The sequence below is a fragment of the Myotis yumanensis genome, unplaced genomic scaffold (genome assembly GCF_028538775.1).
Source record: "Myotis yumanensis isolate MYYU_CA2020_CCGP unplaced genomic scaffold, mMyoYum1.0.hap1 SCAF_10, whole genome shotgun sequence".
NCBI lineage: Eukaryota > Metazoa > Chordata > Mammalia > Chiroptera > Vespertilionidae > Myotis > Myotis yumanensis.
The window spans coordinates 39,801,084-39,828,230 of NW_027223761.1; the positions used below are offsets into that span (position 1 = coordinate 39,801,084).

General features: G+C 43.4%; 2 pseudogenes; both read left to right on the forward strand.

Moving 5' to 3' along the window:
- The first annotated feature begins 9,692 nt into the window (after positions 1-9,692).
- LOC139018387 (TBC1 domain family member 12-like) lies at positions 9,693-13,038 on the forward strand (annotated as a pseudogene).
- A 4,512-nt stretch (positions 13,039-17,550) lies between these two features.
- Positions 17,551-20,036, forward strand: LOC139018388 (ATPase family gene 2 protein homolog A pseudogene; annotated as a pseudogene).
- Positions 20,037-27,147: the final 7,111 nt, after the last annotated feature.

Here is a 27,147-nt window from a genome sequence, read left to right on the forward strand (position 1 = left end):
AGAAAGGACTGTGCTCTGCCAATTGGCCAGGCACAAGTTGGTGTCTTGTTCCTGGGTGTGGCTAGCAGAGGCTTAGACTTCCGGGAAGAAGCTCCTTGCCAAGCACTTGGCCAAGGTAAGATGGAGCACTTACCCTGGGGCAAGATGGAGGGCGTAGCCCTTACCCTGGGGCAAGGTGGAAGGTGTAGCCCTTACCCTGGGGCAAGGTGGAGGGCCTAGCCCTCGCCCTTTCAGATTGATTCTTGTATGTGTCCTAACTGGTGTTGGAACCTGCTACCTTGGCATATAGGGATGATGCTCTTACCAACTGAGCTACCTTTCCAAGTAAAATATTTTTTATTAAAAATGCACTGGGCCACCCTAGCTGGTTTGGTTCAGTGGATAGAGCATAGGCCTGTGGACTGAAGGGTCCTGGGTTTGATTCTGGTCAAGAGCACATGCTGGTGTTGTGGGCTCAATCCCCAGTGGGGTGTGTGCAGGAGGCAGCCGATCAGTGATTCTCTTTCATCATTGATGATTCTTTCTCTCTCTCCCTCACCCTTCCTCTCTGAAATCAATAAAACAATATATTTTAAAAAATGCACTGGGCCCACTTTATGTCCTTTCCCATCTGCTTCGACTTTCACTGCTGGATTCAGGGTCTGAAGGAGGGGTCGGCACACAAATGAAAACACTGGACAAGAAATATGAATTATTAAGGGGTGGGGGCCAGGTGGTGTCTCTTTCGTGAAGGGCACATCTACTTGGGGCCTGGTCTGCCTCTTGTTTACTTGAATACACATTTGCCCTTTAGCAATGTATACAGGCATATCAAAGGTAAAGTGTGGTAAACAGTAAAAGGATTATCAGGTTAGGGAATTGCCTTGAGCCACCACTTATCTCAACACTAACAATCAGTGCTTAGGTCAGCTCTGCTAACGCCCAAGGTCCATTGGCCTTCCGCATTCCTTGGTGCACTCTCGTATTGGCAAGTGGTGGCTTCCCGCACCCATTCACCTAGAACTACCTACCCTTCCCTCAGACCCTTGGCCACTAGCCCTGCTTCCTGGCTCAGGTGGCAAAGCCCTGAGAGTTGTCACATTTGTCTCATCCAACACTGCCCGCTGTCCTGACCATCTGGCAGCAAGGGCCAGGCTTTGGCTTGAGCTTCGCTGAGTCAGCCACTGTAGGAGCAACCTGAGCAGGTCTAGCAACCAGGTCCAACCAAGGAGCTGCCCAAAGGAGCTGTTTCCAAATGCAGTGGTTCCATATGGCCCACCAATCAATGTTTTCTTGAGAAGCTGTAGCCAGCTCAGTTATTGTATCATCTCATGTTTGTTTTCTGAAAGGGCGAGGACTACACCCTCCATCTTACCCTGGAACCTCCATCTTTGGGCAGCCATATGTTCGGCAAGGCTTCTTCCCGGAAGCCCAAGCCTCTGCTAGCCACACCCAGGACTTCTTTAAACTAACCAATGACAATCAAGGGAAGTGTGCGCCATAGATACGACCACATCCTGTGTAACGAGATACCGACTTGCACCTGGCCAATTGGCAGGGCCCACAGTCCTCTCTCCTCCCCTTACTATAAAACCTCTCTCCCCACAGGGCTGGCCCTCTCTCTGCCACTTGCTGCTGCGTCAGTAAGGAGGGTAGGGGAGCCAAGCCCGGGCTTGAATAAAGACTCTTTGCTTTTGCATTGGACTCGGCTGGCTCCCTGGTGGTCTATTGGGGATCTTGAAATCTGGGCATAACATTTTCCTTCCTTCTTTGCCTTCCTTTCTTCCTCCCTTTTTTTCTTTGTCTTAGTTCTCCCTTTCCACTCACTCTTGCTTCCCTGATATTGTACTCCCCAAGGACTGGTCACATATAGGTTGCATTTATGAAGACCCTCTCTATGCCAAACACAGTCTTCAGCTTTTGCATTGGATTCTCATGCCAGCTAATTAGCACCTCATTTTACAGAGGAAGAAAATCAGGCACAATGTCACTAGTTATGCACTGCACTTGTTTCTTGCTTTGGATAATTCTCTAAATCTTTTTTAAATTAAAAAATTTCAATTAGGGTTGATATTCAATATTATATTAGCATTAGCTGTACAGCCTGGAGGCCAGACAGAACCACTAAATCTTTAAATATTTGTAACTGATATCCTGTCAACAAATGGAGGATTCAATATCCCACTGCATATTGGTCCTCACATGTTTTGTATCTCTAAGTTCTAGTTTAAATTAGTAAGTCTTTCAAATTCATTATAAAGGATTAGGTCACAATTTTCATCTTTTCTGTAGCAATATATTTTTTTAAATGAATGTTTTTCAGGTGCCATTTATTTTTCTAGTTCTTTTTTTTTTCTTTTTTCTTAGAGTAACTTTAAGTTCTGTACAATTTTTAAATCCAAGCTATATTTTCTCCTTTACTTTCTTTTTAATTTAATTTTTCAATTACAGTTTACATTTAATGTTATTTTATATTAGTTTCGGGCCAGCTATATTTTAAAATTAAAATGTGCATAAAAGGAAAAAGAATAACCCAAAATGTTAAAAGTGATGCGAGGACAGGTCATATACAGAGTGTCTCCAAAAATGTATGTATACTGTAACAGTGGATAGCTCAATTTTGAAATGAAATATATTTTAATAAACACAGGATTTATAATTATTCGAAGTGTGTGTATACATTTTTGGGGACACCCTATATTTTCTTCTTTATACTTTTTTCTTAGTTTCCAAATCAAGTTATTATTGTGATGAGTGCTTTTGTAAATAGGAAACAATACATATCAAAAAATGATAAGGAACAGTAAATATAAATCCAAGTAAATGAGAGCTATCAGAAATGAGAATGGATTTATAAGTATAGAGGCAGTAAGATTGAGGCAATTCTATGCTGACATGTGTAAAATGTAAAGAATTGAAGAGACTCAATTTAGTAAGAATGTCTCATTTGGTTTATAGAGAATAATGTTCTGAGATGTGAATTTATTTTTCCAGCATCCAAATCAGGTACTTTCAGGTTGTGCTGAGAAGAAAAAAAAGTGCGGAATATAGATAATGTGTGGTTTGAGCCTGAGTCTCTGCAGGCAAAGCGTCCATCATGGAGTATTTCTGCATTCCAGCTGAGCAGGCTCCTCTCCATCTCGTCAGCACATTTGGAGAGTAAAACTGCAGGCGTCTGAGTTACTTACAGGAAGCTAACACTAAATAAGGAGGTGACAGGGTGGAGGTGGTGAGTGGTGGTGGCAAGAATACTACCATAAGCCCTGGCTCTGAAGGCACAACTATTTAGGCTGTGCTGAGTATCTACAAACCTGGGATGTGACGGAAATAGACAGAATCCAGAAATAGGCATCCCCACTAGAGAAACTAAGGCAAGACAGCCATACCCTATGTAATATACTCTACTGCTTTTATTTTTTTAATTTTTAATTTTTTAAAAAATATATTTTATTGATTTTTTACCTAGAGGAAGGAAGAGGGATAGAGAAGAGAGAAACATTGATCAGCTGCCTCCTGCACACCCCCTACTAGGGATGTGCCTGCAACCAAGGTACATGCCCTTGACCAGAATTGAACCTGGGACCCTTGAGTCCGCAGGCCAACACTCTATCCACTGAGCCAAACCGGTCAGAGCTACTCTACTGCTTTTAAAGCAGTATCTTAGAAAGTAAGCTTGTCATCTTCCACCTCATTTCCTTTTATCCCCCTTCCGTTGAGTTAAATCAACATCAGGCCATAAGGCTGAGGTGGCTCTCATGCTGTGGAGGCCTATGTAAGCAACCCAAAATCTAAGCCTGTGAGTACCTCAAGGTTAAAAAATTGAAACCTAAGGACAACCAATCACAAACAGCCAATTAAGCTTTGAGCTATAGCCAATCATTTTTTTTTTTTTTACTTTGCTTCCATACTTTCTCTGTCTAAGTCTTTCCCCTCGTTCCTGTCCGATGAGCTGCAAGGTTGGAATGGATAAATGCTCAAATAAACTCTTAAATTTTTCAAACATGCCTCCGTTTATCTTTCTACACTTCTGTAAACCATACACACCTCCATTGTCCCAGTTCCCAGTGCTCAAACATTTTGTCTCCTCCCTCTCAGTCACCTCATGCATGATTAGTCAACAAATCTTGGAGAAGCTAGATATGCAGCATTCCACAAATCTAGCCCCTCCTTTATGTTTCATTGGCACTATTCTTGTTTAAAATCTTATTGCCTCTTGTGTGGGCTCCTGAAATCATCTCTTAAATGTCCTTACTCGAATCTGTTTGATATACTCAGTTGATCCAAACACTACTTTTGATTTTCTCAAAAACTTGTGACCTCCTCTTCCTCTTAGCTAAAGTATTATATTCTTGTGTGATATTTGTTATGCTCTGTATAAAAATGTAGTTATATGAGAATGTAATTATATAATGTATAATGTAGTTGTTCCATTCCCCACGACACTGTAAACTTCTTGAGGGCAGGAATACACTGAATTTGTCTTTCAGTCCTTTACAATGCTGCGTGTTTATTTAGAAGTGACAAAAATGCCCGTTTCATGGAATAGTGGGCCCTTGGTACATAATTATTAACTTAGCTTCCCTCTCCTCTTACCCAAGTGCCAAGAAGCTCCTTCCAAAATCACACCTCAGGTAAGAGAAATGGAGCTGATGCTTTTTTTCTGAGCCATAAAACCACTTCCTGAGCACTTGTTTTCCTCATATCACCAATCAAGGATGGAAATACCTTAGTGCACAGTCCATCCAAAATAGACTGAAGTTGGTATCTCTTTTTCATAAGTGTCTATTGGCTGGGAAGTGCTAGCACCTCCATCTATGTTGGGGACGAATATCCAGACAGTGTTTTCTATGAGGCACAAGTAGCTGCTGCTCCTGCACTCTGAGAGACACCAGTTCTTCACGGCAGGTAATTCTGGGGTGACCAGTGACGCTGTCACTCCCACACAGGAGGCTCTGCTTACCCCCCCCCCCCCCCCCCCGAAGCTCTTTGCTCTGCCACCAGGAATCTCAGCTCCTCAAGCTCCCTTCCCCTCCACCAGTGCCAGTGCTCCAATCTTCTGCTGTGGAGTTGAACCCCCTGCCCTTGCTCCAGCCGTGGCTGGGGGTAAGCTTTTCTGTTTGGCCCCGTGGAAGCCTCAGTCTTTTAAGAATTCTAATTTCAGAAGGAAGGTTATAGGGTTTCTCTTCTGTCTTACCAGAAACACAGTGCAACCTTTCTCTCCAGGGAAGGCCTGGGATCTTTATCTTTTCTCCAGGTCAGTGGGTTGCGGGACTCAAACAGACCCATGGTTCTTTCACTTTGAACTGTATCACTCCGCCAGGTGGTTAAATATACTAAACCTACAATAGTGCGGATTTTGTTCCACCAAGCCTTTGCTCTTAGTCACTAATATGGCTCTATATAAGTAAGCAAGCATAGGATATTTGGTTATGACCCCCCCCCCCCCCTTTTTTTTTCTTCCTGGAGGACAGACACCATAAAACCTACACATTTACCTAGTATTTTTTAGGTTTTACTAGAGATGGAGTCAAGTAGAAAAAATGGAGCTCTCATCTAGATTAAACAAAAAGGAACTTAAGTCTTATTTGAAGATCGTAGAATATTAAACCCGTAGGGATAATATAAATATTAATAACAGAAAAAAGCTTCCAAAACAAGAAATCTTGATACTTATAGACAAAAGTAAATAATAAATTAAAGAGTTTAGCACCATCAGCAAGGAGCAAAAGTAAGAAGTGAAACCCTAGAGGGAGGGACTCTGCAATGCGGTGGATTTCCCAGCACCCCTTTAGGGAGCAGCCACATAGATCCAGCTAGAGTTATGTTCTAATTTACTGATGCCTGTACCCTGGTCATGGGTTCAATTCCTGCTCAGGGGTGTGTGCCTGGGTTGCAGGTTCAATCCCGAGCCCCACTGGGGGTGCATGTGGGAGGCAGCCTATCGATGGCTCTCTCTCACATGGATGTTTCCCTCTCTCTCTCTCTCTCTCTCTCTCTCTCTCTCTCTTCCCCCATCTCTCCCTCCTTCCACTTTCTCTAAAAATCAATGGAAAAAAATATCCACAGGTGAGGATAAACAAAAACAACAAAACATCAACAAAAACAAAACAAAACAAAAAATGAAAAACCCAGAAGTAAATGAGTGCTGAATATTACATTCAGCTCTGATGGGTTGGGGAGGGTCGAACAAGCCATTGTTCTTGTGGTGGGGATGGCAGTTGAGCCGGATGTAGGAACTTACCCAGTGCATTTAAAAAAATATATTTTTATTGATTTCAGATAGGAAGGGAGAGGGAGAGGGAGAGGGAGAGGGAGAGAGAGAGAGAGAGAGAGAAACATCAATGATGCAGAATCATTGATCAGCTGCCTCCTGCACACTCCACACTGGGGATTGAGCCCACAACCCAAGCAGGTACCCTGACTGGGAATTGAACCATGACCTCCTGGTTCATAGGTCGATGCTCAACTTCTGAGCCACGCTGGCCAGGCCCCCAGTGCACTTTTCAAACATATAAGAGCAACTCAAAGCTTGTTGCAGATGTGTTCTTAAACTTAGCAGGAACTGGTAGGAAGAATGGGGGCTAACAGGATAAATAAAACGTTTTTCTGGTCAGGTAATGAAGAAGCCATTGGGCATATTTAAACCGTAAACATAAGCAGCCACTTTATGGACCCGCTAACCTTCCCTGAAGTTGCCAGAAGCCAGGTTCTTTCTGATGAATCAGGGTACTGCTCACATCTTTTAAATGGCTCTGAGACAGTATTATGTAGTTCCTGCTGGGCCAGCTGTCAGATGAGGGGAATTAACATAAGACGCAGACCCCTTTCAGTGTGTTATGCTGCTGTCCATCCTCACAGCTTTGCATAAGTGTTTTAATCAGGAAAAAACACCTGCCTATGTTACACCCCTTCATTGCTATTCATCTTCCATCCAAAGATTGTGCTATTTGACCCACAGTTAGGTGCTATCTAACATGCTGTGCCTGCCAAAAAGGGAAGGGTCTTGTCAGGTACTACTACTTGGATGGCTGTGCCATGATCAGAGGGACGAGGTTGTCTTGGAGTTCAATAGTCATTCTCCCCCACTTCTCTATGGCTGCAGGAGACCACAACCTTGTAAACATCTTTAGGCAACATTAAATGCAACTCCAATGCCATTTTGATGATACCTTGGAAACCCAACAGCAAGATGTTTTCATGATATATCCTACTGTTTTCTAATCTTGATTGCATATCCCATGAGAAAAAAAGTTGGGCCTTCAACCTGAATATATGTATATTTATAAATTACATGCATGTATACTATACTCTCACATTGAACACATACAAAAACAGAAGGCTGTCCTGACCTCTGAGATGTGTGCATCCAGCTGTAGAGATGGCTAATATAGCCAATGTCAATTCATAGATGATGATATGGTAATGGCTTGCTGGGAGAATGCAGAGATGCTGGCATAGCTCAGACCACCTGCATCTTCACACATTACCAGAGGATGTGCTCTCTTGAGTCTCTATGACTTACTTGACCATGTGGGGTCCTCCTTGAAGAAAATATGACTTCCTTCTACCTATTGTCTAGACACCAGCATGAAGCTTCCTATGGCTTTAATTTAAATATGCATATATAACCCCACATGGCAATGCTTGAGCACTATCTCACTCTTCTCTGTGAGAGAATATGAGGGTCTTAATGTATATTTCCCCCTGAATTATGCTTTTGGGGTATAGACAGTCTTTTAAGAGCAGCCAAATGACTAGGACAATGTCTGTTAGGAAGTCCCAGGCCAACTCAAACAGAACAGGAAGATCAAGAGGCTTCTGAAAGAGGCTGCTACCATAAAGCTTCTAGAAAGTTCCAGTGCTAGGTTACTTGAAAGGTCACCAAACTGGGCTGCCTCAAAAGTGTCTTTGACACTGTTGTCTGAAAACAGCTAGGCCGTGTGTGGCTGATGCAAAAACTCAAGGCTCATGCAGATTAGCCATTAAAGGATGGTTTAGTTTTATGCAGGCATTAAGAGAAAATTTTCAAAAGTAGGTGAAATCATGAGTCATATGCAGATATAACAACTTTATGTTAAAAGTTTTATTTAATTAATGAGGAAACTAGTGAAGTGTTACAACTAGGTCAAAGGAGATTCCTAAGAACAGACACAGGTATAGGTCAGGAATATTGTAATTAATGTGCAAATAGAGCCAAAATTCTTTTGTTTTTGGTTGTTTCCCCTGAACAGAATTTGTTTGCATGTCTATGGGCAGGAATTACTTAGCAATGCTCTTAGTTACCTACAACTTACAGAATCAGACAACCCAGGTGTGTTTTAGAGTGACAGCACATAATTTTCCATTTAAGAACAATTTTTTCCCTTTTCTGTCAGCATTAGAAATAGAAAAATAATCAGTTTCCCCACTTCTGGTAAAAAAGAATCTAAAAAATGAGCCTTGGCTGGTGTGGCTCGGTTGGGCATCATCCTGTGTCCTGTGCACTGAAAGGTTGCTGGTTCAATTCCTGGTCAGGGCACATGCCCAGGCTGTAGGCTCAGCAGTTTCCATTCACACTGATGTTTCGCTCTCCCTCTCCCTTCCTCTTTCTCTCAAAATAAATGTTCAAAATTGTAAAAATATCAAAAATAATTCATATTTTATTAATAATGTGTATTTTATTTAAAAAATATTTATTGGGGAGACGTTGGTTAATAAAATTACATAGGTTTCAAGTGTACAATTCTATAATATACCTAATTAGTACTTATGTGTAATGGTCTACGCTGGATGATATGAGCATTATATGTGAGCCAAGTTTGATTCCTGACCTCCAGAAGCTTTTAATGTAGTAGGAGAGATGAGACATACATATATTGTAATGCGGTCGGCATGTCCAGAGGTGGACAGCCTTTAACATAGGTTGAAATGTGGAGAAAGGAATAACCATCCCCTGGGTGTGCAAATACTGCTTGTACGTAAAAACTGAGTGCTGGTGGCGGATCTCTAACTTGAGCAGGCTTTTCAGAAGTGCTTGGGATTTTTGGTTCCTGCTCTCATGTTCTGACCCCGTGTTCTCTCTCTCTCTCTCCCTTCCTGAGGTGTGGTCACAGTTCTCTTGGTCTCAGATTACAATGTCCCCTGAGAAGCTGAGCAGGTGGCTGTGGCAGCAGTGGCGGGAGTGACCCCTGTATTCTACTCTTTTTGGCCAGTGACAAATCTAGCTACTACAGGGTGCCAGCAGCTGCGGTCTGGCTTCACTGCGGTGTGGTCTGCATGCCCTGGTCCCCCATACATGAAGATTTCTGGTGCCATGGCAATATCACCTGTCCTTGCTTGATTGATTGTTTTGGAAAAAGTTTTAGCGGCCCTGCAGTGGGAATTTGGTACTCCTTTTCTTCGTCTTCCTAGCCCTCTTCTTACTCATGGAATTCTTCATGGCTCAGATTCATAAACAGATCAAGGTCAAAGTCAGTGGAGTCAGTGGCAGCTGAAGTGGAGGGAGGCTCCATGGTGGGAATCCAGGAGTATGTCCCCTCTCTGAAGTCCATCTTGAACTTCCACCAGGAAGAGGTGTTTTTGCTTTTGTACCTCCTTTATTTCCTCCTGCCGGTTGGCACCCAGTGCTTGTTTTTGGTTCTTATGTACCAACACCTGCCACTGGTGAGCCAAGCCATTATCCACTGCAGAACTGATAGATCCCTGCACCCTACCTCTGCCTGATCTGGGGGACCATGGAGAAGCGCATGTCCATCTACGCTCCCATCACCTTGTCCTCCGTGACCATCCTCTTCTGCTCGGGTATCTTCATGCATTGTATCCATCACTACCTATTGGAGGGGCTTTCCGTGTTAAGTTTGGGCTTGAATGATATTTGGAAGTTCTTCCTGAGAGCCTTTCCACCTTCACATTAGGAAGTTTGTGTTCCTCTAAATATTGTGCCTTGGGCAGGGCTTCCTCTTGCTAACCTTCTTTGCTTTCCTCCTTCATAAAATAAACATTTGTTGTTCTTGTTTTCTTTGTTTGTGTTGTCTTTGTTCTTGTTGTCTAACTGTGGGATAGATGGGATGCACTTGATAACATTGCATTGTTCTTTCACACATGCATTTAATTTGTTTCTCACCAGAAGCCCGTGACAGTGAACTTGCTACTTCACTCTCCCAGTACCTTCAGATCAGCTAGTTTCCACTGTCTTGCAACAATGAGCTTTCAAGGCTCCACAAATTCTGCATGGGATTAGGAAAAAAGTTCCTTTGGCCAACCGGGTTTGATTTTGTTTTACAGGATCCTGTTCAAAGTGGGATGGCTACATCAGCCACCTCTGCAACCAAGAAATGTGATATCCCTTTGTTGATAACAGCCCTGAAGCAAGCAGGCTATCTGGTCACTGATAAACTCTATGTCGTCTAGGTGAAGAGCTGCTTGTAACTCCTCGATCTCAAAGCCAGGCAGGCAGAAAGAGCGAGCGGAAGTGCACAATGGCCAGGACTTCCAGCTGGGCCAGGACCTTCCTCCGGATACTCCTCCTCCAGGCTGGCCAGGACTGGACTCCCGTGGGCGCCACAGCACCTCAGCTCCTTGTGCATGGCTGTGGTTGGTTGTTCTTTCTGCTGCTGCCGCTAGGCATGTGCACTGGCTGGTGGCTCGGGCCAGAGTCACTGAGGCAGTTGTTGCTACCTCACCTCTTCTGCGGCTGTGGCTACTCCAAGTCCTGTACAATGTAATCATCTCACTGCCAGTGAAAGATTGAAGATGATTCTTGATCATGAAATGATTCTGGCCTCATTAGATTTGGCCTGAGTATTTACATAGGTGCAGCAAGAATGTTAATTTAGCATAAAAGCCTTCTTTAAGTTTGCTTTGCTAGAGGCTTCCATAGGTATCTCAGGATGGACTTCTAAAGTCTATTACTCGCTGTCTTGAGACTAAGAACCATGTCCAAGAAACTCTATCCACTGGATTTCATCTGCGATACCCCTGCAAGTTAGGTGACTTCCTCTTTTCTCAAAGTTCTCTACACATCTCTAGGCTCATGGCCTGCCATGGGAGTGACCTCTTTAAGGCTGGACCCTGAAAGCCAGGCACCAGGAGAGCTTTCTCAGCATTGTCTCCAGAAAGTCAACGTTAATTCCATAAAGGTGACTGGTCAGGCACTGGTGACAGCTTCTCCAGGTTGGCAGAGAGCCTCCTCCCTTGCCTCTGTGGTCATGTCCACATGGAGAGGGCTGGCAACGAGGTTGCTGCTGCATGGGCAGCCTGTTCTCAAGGCAGCTGCCTGGTGGTGGTATATTTGGAACAGCTGGGAGGCAGGGGGTATGACTCCCCTCTCCCAACTTCCAGAGAGCCCCTTCACTTGCCCCCGATTGTCTGAAACCTTTCCCAAAAAGGACAGGAGGAGCTCAGATCAGCAGTCCATAGTGCTGCTGGTTGGAAATTATTTGGTCAAGTCCCTTCTGGAGAGAATCTTTAGAAAGCTTCCAAAAATAATGCAGCAGGAATATGAAGCAGAACAGGGAGGACCTGTAACCACCGCTTCAGTTTTCAAGACATAACAATTTTGAATTTGAGCCTCTTTCTACTACCATTCCGATTCCTGAATACAGGCCATCATATGATTGCTTTTATGTACTGTTGAAGAAATCTTTGCCAAATCCAAGGGAACCTTCCTGCCAAATCTGTGGAAGAAGCTTTACTTCACAGACAAGAACATTAGACCGTTGAGCTGAGTCTCAAAATTGAGTAATTAAAGCAGCACATTTAAAAAAAAGAAGAAAAAACATGTAAGCAGGAAGAAAATATCGCAAACACAATGGTAATTTGGAGCAGTGAAATGCTGCCCAATTGGGAAATAATACATAGTAGGAGGAAGGCTGGAGAATTGAGGTGCAGAGGTTGCCCTCTAGTGTTCATGATGAAGTTTGGAGCCTTGCTGTAGGAAGAGAACTAAATATCACTCCTGAACTTTATGAAGTATTTCTCGCCAAAGGAAAGAAATGGTGGAAAAGCTTCAGTAAAACACGGTCTCTTTAAACACATCATTCTTTAAATGCAGGAGGTGTATCTGTTGATGATACAGATGCCAGTTTGGAATTGAGCTGGACATGTCCGATGCATCTCCATCTCTCTACACCTTGCACAAGGATGACCCATATTATGATGCTTTACACAGCATCTTGGGGGCCATATTCATGTTACAGGCCTGATGTTAATTATGTCCAAGGGATGTCCTTCAGTGAGGCAGGACACATTCTCAATTAGGAAGAGGGAGATGCCTTCATTGCATTTGGAAATCTCATGAATAAGTCATTCCAGCTGGCCTTTTTCTGTGTGGATTGCAGCAAGATGTTGAAATTTTTAGACTATTCGAAGCATTCTCTGAGGACAATCTCTTCAAACTATTTCTTCACTCAAGTCTTATGGCCTTGCACCAGACATATACTTGATAGACTGGATCTTCACACAGTATCTCAAATATAACTACTTGATCTGGCCTGTCTGGTCTGGGATGTATTTTGCAGAGATGGGGAGGAATTTTTATTGAGAAGTAGGTTAGGAATTCCCAAAGTACATGAAGGCATTTCCCTGCAGACTTTATTCATACAGGACAGTTTCTAACTGAATTGGCAGAGGAAAGCTGTTCAGCTGTATCACAGCCACTCAGAGGAGCACCAGTAAATGGACTTAGGTCTTTGTGTTTATAGTGAAGAATATTTAAGAAGGAGACAAGAAAAACAGCACTGCTTTGAATAGCTGATCTTCATAAGAAACAAATTAATTGAAGTAGAAAAAAGTATTTTTGATAACAGCATTTTTTTTCCTATGTAAGCAACATGGAGGAAAGTTGGAAAAATCACCCAAAATCAAGAGATGAAAACAGCTGATTTTGAATTTTGTGATTGAAATAAAAAATGAATAATATTGACATTATTATTTAAAAATATTTTGTAGGGACAACCATTTTACAAAGGAAAAAGTGCAAGTGGCTAGTTCATACTTCATAATTTGGTGTGAACAGCTGAATTCAGTAACATTTTAAAAGTTTTCTTTTTTTAAAAAAAACCAGTGGCTGGTTGTACCCAATTATATAAGCATCATTCTTTTTTTTTTCTTTATTTTTTTTAAATTAAATCTTTATTGTTCAGATTATTACGTTTGTTCCTCTTTTTTCCCCCCATAACTCCCCTCCTTCCAGCTCCCACCCCACCCTCCGCCCTCACTCCCCACCCACTGTGTTTATTCATAGGTGCACGATTTTTGTCCAGTCTCTTCCCGCACCCCCCACACCCCTTTTCCCCCCAAGAATAGTCAGTCCATTCCCTTTCTATGTCCCTGATTCTATTATAATCACCAGTTCATTCTGTACATCAGGTCATTTATTCACTTGATTCTTAGATTCATTTGTTGATGCATATTTGTTGATCATAGTTTGTATCTTTACCTTTTTCTTCTTCTTCCTCTTCTTAAAGGATACCTTTCAGCATTTCATATAATACTGGTTTGGTGGTGATGAACTCCTTTAGCTTTTCCTTATCTGTGAAGCTCTTTATCTGACCTTCACTTCTGAATGATAGCTTTGCTGGATAAAGTAATCTTGGCTGTAGGTTCTTGCTATTCATCACTTTGAATATTTCTTGCCACTCCCTTCTGGCCTGCAAAGTTTCTGTTGAGAAATCAGCTGACAGTCGTATGGGTATTCCCTTGTAGGTAATTGAGTCTCTTTCTCTTGCTGCTTTTAAGATTCTCTCTTTGTCTTTTGCTCTTGGCATTTTAATGATGATGTGTCTTGGTGTGGTCCTCTTTGGATTCCTTTTGTTTGGGGTTCTCTGCGCTTCCTGGACTTGGAAGTCCATTTCTTTCACCAGGTGGGGGAAGTTTTCTGTCATTATTTCTTCAAATAGGTTTTCAATATCTTGCTCTCTCTCATCTTCTGGTACCCCTATAATTCTGATGTTGGTACGTTTGAAGCTGTCCCAGAGGCTCCTTACACTATCTTCGTATTTTTGGGTTCTTTTTTCATTTTGCTTTTCTGGTTGGGTGTTTCTCGCTTCTTCGAATTTCAAATCTTTGACTTGATTCTTGCGCTCCTCTGGTTTGCTGTTGGGAGTCTGTATTCTTTATTTCAGTCAGTGTATGCTTACTTTCTAGATGGTCCTTTATCACACCATTGAGGGTCTCATTAGATTTCCTGTACATCTCATCAAGTTTATTGACAGACTCTAGAAGCCTCTTGAGAGACCTCAAAAGTGTGGTTCTGAACTCAATATCCTCCCTTGATAGTTTTGTCCTGTTTCTTTGTCTCTGCATTTTTTACCCTTTCTTGGTACACCCCCTAGTGGTCTTTGTGCACAGTCTTGTTGTAGTTAAGCCTTGATTGTTATAGTTAATACTAGAGGGATTTGACCTCCAGGCCGACTGGCTGTAATAATCAGCTGTGTTTGCAGTGGGAGAACTTCTGTCCTCTAGGGAGGTGCTAATCTAGCTTTTGCCTGAGGCTATCCGGCAAATGCCTCTGTGCAGGGCTTGGGCGGGGCGGGTCCCACGGGATCAACAGGGCGGAGGAGGGAGCAGTTATGGCTGCTCTCAGTCCGTCCCCAGGGGCTCTGCCTCTCTGTCCCAGCAACAGCTGCAAACCTCGGAGGGACCATAGCCAGACAGTCCTGCTTCTCCCGTTTGAGTCTGGGTCCCTAGAGACTCGCCCGGATCTGGAGCTCTGAGTCTGAGGCTCCCTCCGGATTGAAACAGACAACTGCGCCCTCAGCCACCAGCCCGCACTGCTTGCACTCCACACCTTAGTATTTTACTTCAGCACTGCGCCTCCTCTGATTCTCGGTTCCTCCTAGTTGTAGAACTTCCATTCAGCCAGCCTTCCTGTGGTTCTGGATGATGTCCGTTCCGTCTTTTAGTTGTATTTTTGAAGTGGTTGTTCGAGGCAGCAAACTCCGGCGTTAACCTATGCCGCCATCTTGGTTTCTCCTAAGCATCATTCTTAAATATGACATTCCAGACAAGGCTTTAGTTGCACAAACAATTTTTCCACATATATCTAGTAAAAAAGTAGGTTGATTTTTTTTGTGTGGTTAGCCTCTGATATTTTATTATTTTATTTTTTTCTGTTTTTTTAAAAAATTAAATCTTTATTGTTCAGATTATTACAGTTGTTCCTCTTTTTTCCCCCCATAGCTCCCCTCCACCCGGTTCCCACCCTCCCTTCCCCCCTCGCCCCCCCACTGTCCTCATCCATAGGTGCACGAATTTTGTCAAGTCTCTTTCCACATCCCCCACACCCCTTTACCCCCCAAGAATAGTCAGTCCACTCCCTTTCTATGCCCCTGATTCTATTATATTCACCAGCTTATTCTGTTCATCAGATTATTTATTCACTTGATTTTTAGATTCACTTGTTGATAGATGTGTATTTGTTGTTCATAATTTGTATCTTTACCTTTTTCTTCTTCTTCCTCTTCTTAAAGGATACCTTTCAGCGTTTCATATAATACTGGTTTGGTGGTGATGAACTCCTTTAGCTTTTCCTTATCTGTGAAGCTCTTTATCTGACCTTCACTTCTGAATGATAGCTTTGCTGGATAAAGTAATCTTGGTTGTAGGTTCTTGGCATTTATCGCTTTGAATATTTCTTGCCATTCCCTTCTGGCCTGCAAAGTTTCTGTTGAGAAATCAGCTGACAGTTGTATGGGTATTCCCTTGTAGGTAACTGACTTTCTTTCTCTTGCTGCTTTTAAGATTCTCTCTTTGTCTTTTGCTCTTGGCATTTTAATGATGATGTGTCTTGGTGTGGTCCTCTTGGGATTCCTTTTGTTTGGGGTTCTCTGCGCTTCCTGGACTTGTAAGTCTATTTCTTTCACCAGGTAGGGGAAGTTTTCTGTCATTATTTCTTCAAATAGGTTTTCAATATCTTGCTCTCTCTCTTCTTCTGGCACCCCTATAATTTGGATGTTGGTACACTTGAAGCTGTCCCAGAGGCTCCTTAAGCTATCTTCGTATTTTTGGATTCTTTTTCATTTTGCTTTTCTGGTTGGGTGTTTTTTTGCTTTTCCGGTTGGGTGTTTTTTGCTTCTTTGTATTTCAAATCTTTGACTTGATTCTTGTGATCCTCTAGTCTGCTGTTGGAACTCTGCATAATATCCTTTATTTCAGTCAGCTTTATGCTTAATTTCTAGTTGGTCCTTTTTCAAAACCTTGAGGGTCTCACTAGATTTCTTGAGGGTCTCACTACATTTATCGGTGGTCTCACCAGACTTTTTGAGGGTCTTACTAAATTTATTGGCGGTTTCTAGAAAGTTCTTGAAAAACCTTAAAAGTGTGGTTTTGAACTCTATATCCAGTAGTTTGCTTTCCTCCATTTCTGTCATTTGTGTCCTGTTTCTTTGTCTCCGCATTTTTTATGCTTCCCTGTGTTGATAGAGTGGCTTTGTGTGCTAGGTGTCCTATAGGGCCCAGTGGCTCAGGCTCCCCAACTACCTGAGGTGGACACTCTTGGTGCACCCCCTTGTGGGCTTTGTGCACAGTCTTGTTGTAGTTAAGCCTTGATTGTTGTAGGTATCACTGGGAGGAATTGACCTCCAGGCCAATTGGCTGTGAGAATCAGCTGTGTCTGCAGTGGGAGAACTTCTGTGCTGGAGACACCCCTCTGGGGCAAGACTTGCTTCTGTGGGGCTTTGGTGCTCACTGAGTCTGCCCCCTGAGTGTGACCTTTATGGATCTGAGGAGCTGCAATCTGGATGGTCCCACTCTGACCACCAGGCACACTGGCTCCTGGATCTCTTAGGAGGTGCTAATCTAGCCTCTGCCTGAGGATACGCAGCAGGAGCCAGCTGTGAAGCAATGAGAGTTTCGGTGGGGCCTTGGGCCAGCTGTAGTTTGTTAGGTAATTTTCAGATTGCAAAGGGCCAGGCCTTTCATATGCAAAAGCCTGCGTACAGCTTGGGCGGGCCGAGGGCCCCAGGGGATCAACAGGGTGGAGCAAGCAGCTATGGCTGCCCTCAGAGGCCCCGGCAATTGGCAATCGCTGCAAGCACCTCTAAGAGAAAGCTGCCCTCGAGTTTGGACTGATGCCAGACAGTCCAGTTTCTCCCGTATGAGTCTGGGTCCCCAGAGACTCACCTGGAACTGGAGCTCAGAGCTTGAGACTCCCTCCCTATTGAAAAAGACAACCGTGTCCTCAGCCGCCAGCCCTCTCCACGTGCGCCTCCGTACCTCTGTACTTTACTTCTGCACCGCAGCTCCTCTGAGTCTCGGTATGCTTTTCTCTTTCCTTCTAGTTGTAGAATTTCCACTCAGCCAGCCTTCCTGTGGTTCTGGATGATGTCCATTCCGTCTTTTAGTTGTATTCTTGAAGTGGTTGTGCTAAGCAGCAATCTCCGGTGTTTACCTATGCCGCCATCTTGGTTTTCCTAGCCTCTGATATTTTAGAGTGCAACTATTCTCTAGGTTGATTCTTATTGAACTTATGTAAATATATTGCCATTTAAAAGTAAAAATATTTGATAAAAGTTTCTGAATTTGGGAGAGTGAGTTAGGCAGGGAGAATAAGATATCACTTAAAGGCTTCAGCTTCCAGGCTGCCTGTGGAGCATGTCTTCGAAGAACAGAAAACCGTCCAAGCGGAGCTCCGACTGGGGTTCGCCCCCGCCCTCCACAGCTCGCCTCGGCTGCTTGTCCCGAAACCGGCTTCGTGGCGGCGACTGGGACCCTGGTGGTGATCAAACTAGAAAAGGATGACAAAGTTCCTAAAAAGTTCCAGAATTCCCTTGTTCAACTCGGACTTGGCACTATGAAGTCTGCAAATATAATTATTGGTGGACGAGTGCTGCTTACCAGTTTACATGGAAAACAAGAGTGACAAAAATGTGGATATTAATGAAGAACAATTGGCTGATTGTCTTCTGAGAAAACTAGATGGCAAGATCGTTTTACCAGGCAACTTTCTATACATTACATTCTATCTACGACCATGCATGTTGCAAGTGTTGCGAGTGAAAGGTGCAGATGGCATGATACTGAGAAGGCTTCAGAGTGACTCTGATACTGATGCTCAGGGAATGTCCTCAAAACGGTCCAGCATAGAAGCCAGTACCCTCGATATGTCCTTACAGTTAAGCCAGTTGGATCTGGAAGAGCCTTGGGTCCCACCATCAAGCAGTACTCCCTGCAAACCAGTAGATGACAGAAAGATAAATAAAACTGGTGACAGTTTGTCCAATGTCACACAGAGTCCTGGTGGCAGCAGTGGGCTTGGGGCAGAGGAAGTTACAGGTCTTGAATGTAGCTTTGCGTCTGCCAGAGGAGGAAATGAATACCTTATCAATGAAGAGAGATTCCTAAAGCCAGCCAATCTGGGAGCCAAGTGCAACACTGATACTTTCTACTTCATTTCTTCAACTACGAGAGTCAATTTTACAAATATTGGTACAAATTCAAAAGAGCAAGACAACCAGTTCAAAGTAACTTATGACGTGATAGGAGGCTTAAATGGTCAGCTGACAGCAATTAGAGAAATAATTGAACATCCTCTCAAGCAGCTTGAACCATCCAAGAGTTACGGAATTCCTCCTTCTAGAGGAGTGTTACTGTATGGCCCTCCAGGTACTGGAAAGACAATGATTGCCAGGGCTATTGCTAATGAAGTTGGAGCCTATGTCTCTGTAATAAATGGTCCTGAAATTATAAGCAAATTCTATGGGGAAACTGAAGCAAGGTTACGTCAGATATTTGCTGAAGCCACTCTGCGGCGTCCATCAATTATTTTTATTGATGAGCTGGATGCACTTTGCCCAAAAAGAGAAGGGGCTCAGAATGAAGTGGAAAAAAGAGTTGTAGCTTCACTGCTAACACTGATGGACGGTATTGGTTCAGAAGGAAGTGAAGGACAGGTGTTAGTTATTGGGGCCACAAATCGTCCTCATGCTTTGGATGCTGCACTCCGCCGACCTGGACGATTTGATAAAGAGATTGAGATTGGAGTTCCTAATGCTCAGGACCGGCTAGGTATACTTCGGAAACTGCTTCGAAAGGTACCGCATGTACTCACTGAAGCCGAGCTGCTACAGTTAGCAAACAATGCACATGGATACGTTGGAGCAGACTTGAGAGCCTTGTGTCAGGTCTCAATGCCTTCCAGAGAGTCCCGAAGAAACAGCCTAACCTCCCTGACAGCAAGGTGGCTGCGTTGGTGAAGATTACTCTGAATGATTTCTTGCAGGGAATGAATGACGTCAGGCCCAGTGCCATGAGGGAGGTTGCAGTTGATGTCCCAAGTGTATCCTGGTCAGATATAGGAGGACTGGAAAATATCAAACTGAAATTGAAACAGGCTGTGGAATGGCCCTTGAAACATCCGGAGTCTTTCACCCAAATGGGTATTCAGCCACCTAAAGGAGTTCTTCTGTATGGGCCACCTGGTTGCTCTAAAACAATGATTGAAAAGGCTTTGGCCAATGAAAGTGGACTGAATTTTCTAGCAATAAAGGGGCCTGAATTAATGAACAAATATGTTGGTGAAGCTGAAAGAGCTGTTAGAGAGATCTTCTGCAAAGCGAGAGCAGTGGCTCCTTCCATTATTTTCTTTGATGAACTGGATGCCTTAGCAGTTGAAAGGGGCAGTTCTTCAGGTGCTGGGGATGTAGCTGACCGTGTTTTGGCTCAGCCCCTTACGGAAATGGATGGGATTGAAGAGTTAAAGGATGTGACTGTTTTGGCAGCTACTAACCACCCAGATAGGATAGACAAGGCTTTGATGTGTCCTGGAAGAATCAATAGAATCATCTATATGCCTTTACCAGATGCAGCAACAAGGAAGAAAATATTTCACTTGCAGTTTCACTGGATGCCAATCAGTCAGGATGTTGATCTGAATGAACTCATCCTCCAAATGGACACATATTCTGGAGCAGAGGTCATTGCCGTCTGTGAAGAGGCCGCCCTTCTGGCGCTAGGAGAAGACATTGAAGCCAAATGCACCAAGAAAAAACATTTCACTCAAGCCTTGAGCACTGTGACACCCAGAATTCCCGTCACTGAGACGTTTCTATGAAGATTATCAAGAGAAGAATGGGCCCTAACCGGTTTGGCTCAGTGGATAGAGCGTCGGCCTGCGGACTGTAGGGTCCCAGGTTCGATTCCGGTCAAGGGCATATACCTTGGTTGTGGGCACATCCCCAGTAGGAGGTGTGCAGGAGGCAACTGATCGATGTTTCTCTCCCACCCATCGATGTTTCTAACTCTCTATCCTTCTCCCTTCCTCTCTGTAAAAAATCAATAAAAAAAAATATTTTAAAAAAGATATCACTTAAAAATTTTCCATTTCAGTGCACAAAACCAGAATCTAATAAATTGTTGTTGGTTATAGATAACCTAATAAGAGAAAGGGCTTCCTTATATGTCCAGGAAATAGAAAATTAAAACAACATCAACAATATTCCAAATAGCCACAATCATCTCATGAGTTCATTCAGTCCTATGTAATCAATTCTTGTTCTGCTGGACCTCGGAGTAGCAGAATCATGAACATGAACTCATTGGTGTCTTGAGTCAAAAGTGTTTTGGAAATACTGACTCTGCCCACTGAAAGTTGTTTAAGCAACATCAGAAACCTGTACCAAGATCTAGTCTTCAAAGTGTCAATAGTTGGAAGGACAAGGTACAGTCTTTTTCTATGGGCTCTGAGACTATGCTTCTTTGTGAAGATGTGAATTCTGGTTTGTAGCTGAATGCAGAGCCTTCAAGGGAGCATTGAGTAATACGAAAACTATCTGTAGGTGCTAAAGACATAAAATGACTGGTAGTAACTGAAGAGGGTTCATAACAAGAATGATACAACTGACAAGAAAAGTTGGTGGTTTCTGTGTAATGTAAAGGAAAGCTAATACAAGTCAGTCAGTCTTTAGACACAATGTCAGTATGGATAATGATTAAGGATATTTTCAAAGATGGTGAATATTACATCTGGTTTATAATAATAAATGAACATATTTTTTACAGAGAAAAATTAAGATATATAAAATTCCTGTCTATATATATATATATTGTTGTTGATACATATATATATATATATATATATATATATATATATATATATCCTATATAATAAAGAGCTAATATGCAAATGGTCATCATGCCCTCATGCCATCACATCATAAAGGCTCAGACACTCAACACTGGGGAGAGAGGAATGGGGAGCAGCCAGGCACAAATGAGCTTGCAAGAGAGGAATGGGGACCAGCCAGGCTCTGGCCCCAGGAGAGGGACAAGCCACCCACCTTGTGGTCCCGGGCGTCAGTGCCTGTGGCTATGGCCTGGGAGAGGGACAAGACACCCACCCCACGGTCCTGGGCGTCTGCAGCTGGCCTGGGCAAAGCCGGCTCGGGTCCTGGGTGCCTGTGGCCAGCCAGAGGGAGGGAAGTCCAGGTCCTGGGTGCCTGCGACCGGCTGGAGGAGGGAATCCTGGGTCCCAGGTGCGGGGTGAGGCAGAGGTGATTAGGGGCGATCAGGCCAGCAGGGGAGCAGTTAGGGGCTATCAGGAAGGTAGGCAGAGGTGGTTAGGGGCGATCAGGCAGCCAGGTAGGTGAGCAGGTAGGAGCCAGTGGTTCCAGATTGGGAGAGGCAGTCGTACATCACCAAGGGGTCCTGTATTGGAGAGGGTGCAGGCGGGCTGAGGGACACCCCCTCCCATGCACGAATTTCATGCACTGGGCCTCTAGTCTACAATAATAAAAAGGTAATATGCTAATTAGACCAAACATCCTTCCGGGCATCATTCTGGAAGTCCTTCTGGATAACGCCGGGGCTGGAGCGAAGAAGCCCGGGTCCCGGATGCCTGCCAGTGGTGACCAGAGTGAAGCCTGGGTCCCAGGTGCTGGAGGGAAGCCAGTGCCGGCAGCCGGGGGAAGGAAGGCCTACTCTTGTACAAATTTTCATGCATTGGGCCTCTAATATATATATATATATACTCAGAATATACCAAGAATGCCTCAAGAATATCAAGCCAGTAGATTCTGAGTATTTCTTAAACATCTCTGTTTTAATTAAACTGTACCGGTAAGTCTGATGTTTATTCCAAAATGAAAACCACTGGCCTAGAAGATGTGAAATTCAAGTTAAAAAGTAAGATTCTACCTAAGTAAACATTTTACATAATAACAAACATTATGCCTGGTAACATCCTATTACCTAACATCAGGCGAAGCACCGTCAGGACACCGGTAAATAGCAACACTGACAAATCTCCAGGGACTTCCCAGGAAACATTCACGACGTAGAATATTGACATCAGGAATATTTTACCTGTATAATTTTAACCTGGGAAAGTCTGAGCACCTTTTGTGATTTGATGACTCTTTCCATGAAACACATTAATAGTAACATAACAAGTGAAAACGAAATTATTTTTAACACCTCTCTTTTATAAGGTAAAGGAACAAATGTTTGTATTTCAGGGAGGCAAAAATGAAAAGTTGTCAGGAGATTTGAACCCTTAAGATAAGATCATGGGTTCCTAAGACACAGTAGTTGGCTCCATTTGAAAGTGGCATCAGGACATCTAAAAATAAGCATGAACTGTAACATGATTGTAAAGAACCTTAGCTCTTTCATAAGTGAGACTCTTTTGTTTGCTTTTTAAAAAATAATCAAGAACATAATAAAGCTAACATAAAACATAGAAAATTATTCTGGTAAGAAAATTTTTTGCAATCGAGAACAAACTTTTCCTATTGTAGGTGAAGGCAAATAAACAGTAATCCAAGGAAACTAGGCCATCAAAAATTGAGCAAACTTTGTTAAGATTTTAACACATTTCATAGTTTTCTCTCTGGTTTTTTAAACCACAGCAAATAAAAGTAGAACGGTGGCTTGCCAGGGTCTGGGGTGAGGGTAGGGGGAAGGAGCTACTGTTTATAAAAGTCAGCTCCCCTGGCTCTGAGAGCACTCTTTCCCTTTCCAGAGAAGACTGCATTTCCTGGGCTGAGCTGAAACACCAAAAATGCCTCCCCAGAGCAGAGTGGGACAGACCAGCACAGGGCAAAGCAGAGTGGGATGGGGCAGAGCAGAGCTGACCAGTGAGGAGCTGAGCAGAGCTGTCTAGCTAGAGAGGCCTGGCCCCAGGGCCGCCTCATAGCTGAGCTGTTTTCACACCGGTGCCTATCACAGCCGAGCTGTTTTGCACTGAATAAAGTTTTCTTCTTCACCACACCCCAAAGTGGGCATTCTTGTTGGCGGTTTGAATTGGCACCAATGACCATCGGTTCGCTGACAACATAAAACCCTGAGAACTGTTACTTCAGGAGAAAACATTTTTTTTTTCTTCTTGAAAAACAAGCATTTACACAATTGTATTTCTCTGTTGGTCCTTAATATAGCCCCAACCACTAATATAAATGATAACTTTTAACTAAAGCAACTTCTGTTTCACAGAGAAAACTGGGGCATGGGAAAAGTAGAGGATAATTGTGAACTCTGCCATATACCAGCTTTTCAGTTTTTTAATAGATTAGCAGGGCTAATAAATACATATAACACCTTTTCATAGTCACACACACCTTCTAGCACAACTTATCAAAGTGGCAAAAGTGAACACTTTTTTTTTATTAACAGACTCAGAGAGTCTGCAGTGTATAAATATAAAATATATGCTTTCTGCAGTGTATAAATATAAAAATCACAAACATAAAAGTGTGCTTAGTAATTAATGCTTCAGTATTCTATTTACTTAGAAATAATTTTGCTTAACTCAATTTTGATATCAGTTTAAGGTTTTAACTTATCTAAACCTCTTAGAAATTATCTGTAAGCTGACATACTACAAAATTAAATTACTATTGAAATAAAGTTTTCAGAATAATGATTCATTAGTTAAACACAAATTTCCATTTTTCATATTCTTAAGCAGTAGGAGTAATGTTAAGTTATTTAGTTAGTAAACCTATATACATTTAGAAAAAAACATATATACATAGAATATTGTTAAGAATTATTCTTAACACAAATAAATCAGAGAAAATACAGCTGTTTTTACCAAACCCCAAATATTAAACTAGTTTCATTTTCCAGAGATATACTTAAATTTGTGAACCTGAATTCTAAAATGTTATTGGGTTTGTTTCTGTAAGAACATTTTATTAATGTAGCACATTTAAAGATGTAGAAGTTCAATTTTACTCCTTCTTGGAATTTAGGAATAGTCACTTTATTTAAACACTTATTTATCTCTATCAGCCAATCAGAGAAGAACTCCTTTAGCATGAGACTTTATAATCAAATTAATTAATACCCTATGGAGGTAGGAGGATGTTACACATTCACACAATGAAAGAGAAAGGCCTTTCTAAACTATAGACACATGGGCACACAGAGTTTGTAGTTTCAGTCCTAAAATTTCATTTCAGTCATAGAATAAGAGTAAATACAGAAACATCAAATCTCCCCAGTCCTGGTATGAAAGACTTGTTTTCCTTTCCAATGGGCACAGGATTCCTAGTTGATTTGGGCTCAAAATAGACAATAGGACTAACAATCCAGATTCTCCTCTAGCTCCCATCCAACAGAGACTAGATTTCTATAGCCCATTTACAGAAGTCACCAAACGGTCAGTCCATACAACCAACTTCTCAGTCATGGCTGCCACTGATGAGTATTGGCTATAAATGAACCCAAATCCAAACCCAAACCCAAACCCAAAACAAGACATATTAGTAGAGAGGAAAAAAGACACTAAGGGTATAAATGTATAGAGAAAAACCTTGTGAGAACAGAACAAGAAGACAGCCATCTGCAAGCCACAGAGAGAGGCCACAGAAGAAAACCATCTTGTCAACACCTTGATCTTAGACTTCTAGTCTCCAGAATTTTGAGAAAATAAAATTTTGTTGTTTAAGTCAAAGAAAAAAAAAAAGATCAGTAGAGAAGAAAATTAAAATTAAAAAAATAGCAAAGATGCTTTGTCACTTTGGATTCACCTCTGGGAGCCAAGAAGCAGTGAGTATCCAGCCAGTGTAGCTCAGTGGTTGAGCACTGACCTATGAACTAGGAGGTCACGGTTTGATTCCTGGCCAGGGCACATGCTCAGGTTGTGGGCTTTATCCCCAGTGTGGGGTGTGCAGGAGGCAGCTGATCAATGAATGATTCTCTCTCATCATTGATGTTTTTTTTTCCTCTCTCTCTCCCCCTTTTTTTTTTTCCTGAAATCAATAAAAATATACTTAAAAAAAAGCAGCAATAACCCAAGATGAGATGTGTCTAGGCTTAAGCAGCCTGTAGGAGGTGTGCTCTCTGGTGACCAGGTTGACCAGGCTCTGTCAAATGAATCCATGGACATCTTGGTGGAAGACCTCCAAAACTTTTTTTTTTAAATAAATCTTTATTGTTCAGATTATTACAGTTGTTCCCCTTTTTCCCCCCCATAGCTCCCCTCCACCCAGTTCCCACCCCACCCTTTGCCCTTACCCCCCCACTGTCCTCATCCATAGGTGTATGGTTTTTGTCGCCGGGTCAAAGGTCATACACATGGAAAATGTAGCTATTTTCATCCGCTACGTGTCCCTGTGCTTGGAAAGGTCTCTCACGACTTGTTCACGCTCTACTAAGAAAGGGTGCGGAGCCACGTAACGGCTTTTTTTTAAAATAATGTATCCTCTTATGTTTAAAATGAGGATTTTGCTACCAAAACTGAGGAGAAAGCAACACTACAGCTGCTCTAGCCCCTCTTGCCCTTCAGGTGATAGTTGTGCGTGGGGCTGCAAGCTGGTTCGCGGGCCATCGATGAAGCCATCTGGGCGGCTTGCACAGTTCCGCCGGCCCAGGGGCCATCGCAGCCTCGCAGAGGCCGTCGCAGCCTCGCAGGGGCCGTTGCAACCTCATGCAGCCTCACAAGGGCTGTCGCAACCTCGCAGGGGCTGTCGGAGCCTCACAGGGGCCGTTGCAGCCTCACACAGCCTCACAGGGGCCATCGCAGCCTCAAAGGGGCTGTCGCAGCCTCACGCAGCCTCACGCAGCCTCACAGGGGGCCGTCGCAGCCTCGCAGGGGGCGTTGCAGCCTCGCAGGGGGCGCCGCATCCCACGTTGGGTGCGAAGGTGCAAGACAGAAGCTCCTCTCGCTGTCTCTCCTGCTGCTCCTTTGCGTATCGCCGTTGCTGGAAGTTTCTGAGAGCAGTCTGCAGGTGCTGGACATCATACTTTAACTGGTCAACATGATGTTTGGCGTTCTGTCTTTTGTTGGGAGGCTCCTTGCTGGATAAAATCTCTAAGCGTTCTAGCTGGCTGAATATCTGGTATGCTTGCTTGGATTTCGTTTTCTACTAAGTGCACAGACTGCTTGTCTGCCGTCTCTTGGCGTTGCATGTGAGACTGGATCTGGTGGACCTGCTTGTGCGTTTGCTGGTACAGCAGTTCCATGTTGCCAGCCCAGCCGGGTCTGGCTCCGGCTTCCTCCGAACCTGAGTCTGCTTCTTGAGTGTGTCCCTTATGGATGTGAGGAGTTGAAATCTGCAGTTTGCTGGGTTAGGCTGCAAAAGCGCAGGTGGTTCCTTTTGTGCCACTGGCACAGCTTGGGTGGGGATGTAAATTGAGTAGGGCAGGGTCTCAGAGAATCACCAGGGCGGAGCAAACAGCAATGGTTGTCGTCAGCGTCTCCGCGACTCTGTGTCTCTGCGTCCCCGAGTGCCGTGCCCCCACAGCAACAATGGTCCCTGCGAGCAGCTCCGCGAGAAAGCCACCCTCGCTCTCTGACCTGCTGCAAGACAGTCCAGCCTCTCCCCATAGGGGTCTGGGACCTCAGAATCCTGCCCCAAACAAGTTCAGTGGATCTGAGAGCTTGTATCTGCTTCCAATTGAAAAAAAAAAAACGCGCATCCAGTTGCAGCCTGCCTGGTGCGCGCCTCCGTACCTCTGTTCTTGGTGGCTCTGCACCTCCTACTCAGTCTCAATGCGCTTCTTTCTTTCCTTCCAGTTATAGAACTTCCACTGGGCTAGCTTTCCCATGGTTCTGGATGATAGCTGATTTGTCTTATAGTTGGTAGTTTCAATGTTGTTGTGGGAGGCAGCATGCACAGGTCTATACTTATGCCGCCATCTTGGTTCTCCACCTCAAAAACTTTTAAAAGGCTATTTTCAAAAGGGGAAAAAAGCCTGATTCTCATACACATATATTAACGATTTTATTTAACACATTAAAGAAGGAAC